The following is a 1356-nucleotide window of genomic DNA, read 5'->3' on the forward strand; positions in this document are numbered from 1 at the left end:
AATCTCATTTCATGGGAAATGTACTGACATCCACCCTTTAGGAATACTGCATTTGAAAAAAAAACTGCGCTCAGTGGCCAGGAGTATGCAAGATGGAAACAATTTTCTGAACAGGTGAACCAGTCCATTTTCATACAATCAAAAAATGTACTCAATATTCAATAATGGTAATGATTTACCACAGTCGATTATCCAGTTTATGTACGTAATTCACTAAATGCTCCCATGCAGGTACAGCAAATTATTAGACAAGTTGTTGGAATGCCCGCATTTCCGCAAGGAGGATATCACTACAGGAGTATTGCAGTCATACATCAACTTTTCGAAACTTGGAAAGACTGCACGTTGCGTACGGTGTGCTCCTTTGTTCTTCTGGCCACAGAAAAATCATAAGTGCCAAACATGGAACAAAATAGAAGATCAGCAGAAGTGTTTGGTATTGTGACTCACTTGCAATTTTCCCCTACTTATATAAAGAAGAATATTTTAATACTGTACAGAACAGTGGGACAGTTTAAAGGGTAGGTATCCGGAATGTCGTTTCGATCTGAGGAAATATGCAGAGGTTCCACTTCTGAAGACAGGCAACGCTGCAATGTCTAATTACTGGTATCACCGATGCATTGCATAGGAGGCCGTGATCGTATAGTGGTTAGTACTCTGCGTTGTGGCCGCAGCAACCTCGGTTCGAATCCGAGTTACGGCAGTTTGTGTTTTGATTTGCGTTCTCAGATCAATGCGTTACATAAATCAATTTTTACGCGTGAGCATACACTGTTATTTAAGACATCATCTATTGATTTTTTGTTTACGGCGAGTATGGTTGTCCCCTTGTTTGAGTATCCACAACTCAAACAGTCAACATTAATATAAACCAGCTGGCAACACTCAACCGTCTTATTCCATACGCGAATTCAGCTGCAGCGAGAAAATGGTATTTCGATGTGGGTTCTGAAGTTACGAACATGTTATCGCGGAGCAGCAGCTGTACTTGCACTGGCAACACAACGCTTCATGTTGTCCACAGCAAAGTATGTATACCAAAGTCACGGCGAGTCCGCGATATATAAGGATAAATGGATCAGTGGTGCCGTCTTTCAGAAGACATCTAACTTGCCTGTTCGGCTGCTTCAAATGGAACCCGTTGCACTGCCTTCACTTCACGAAATTTGTCATTCGTGATTATGAGAGCACGCAGTGTGCATCCGAAACCCTTCTCACCTCACACTCTCGCTGTGGGTTTATTTTTTTTCCAGAATTGTCAAACCCGTCATCTTCCGTCACACAGTCTTTCCTGAGAAGACATCCGCTCCATATTTGCTCCATCAGCATCTTCAAGAATTCAGCCGGAATTGT

At 42.2% G+C, this 1356-nt stretch overlaps 1 non-coding gene across 1 annotated transcript; it reads left to right on the forward strand.

Annotated features, from left to right (window-relative positions):
* Positions 1-634: 634 nt before the first annotated feature.
* Positions 635-706, forward strand: trnah-gug (transfer RNA histidin (anticodon GUG)). The gene has a single exon. It is a non-coding gene; the product is annotated as a tRNA-His (tRNA).
* Positions 707-1356: the final 650 nt, after the last annotated feature.

This window comes from Carcharhinus amblyrhynchos, chromosome 9, assembly GCF_965287045.1.
Source record: "Carcharhinus amblyrhynchos chromosome 9, sCarAmb.v2.hapA, whole genome shotgun sequence".
Classification (NCBI taxonomy): Eukaryota; Metazoa; Chordata; class Chondrichthyes; order Carcharhiniformes; family Carcharhinidae; genus Carcharhinus; species Carcharhinus amblyrhynchos.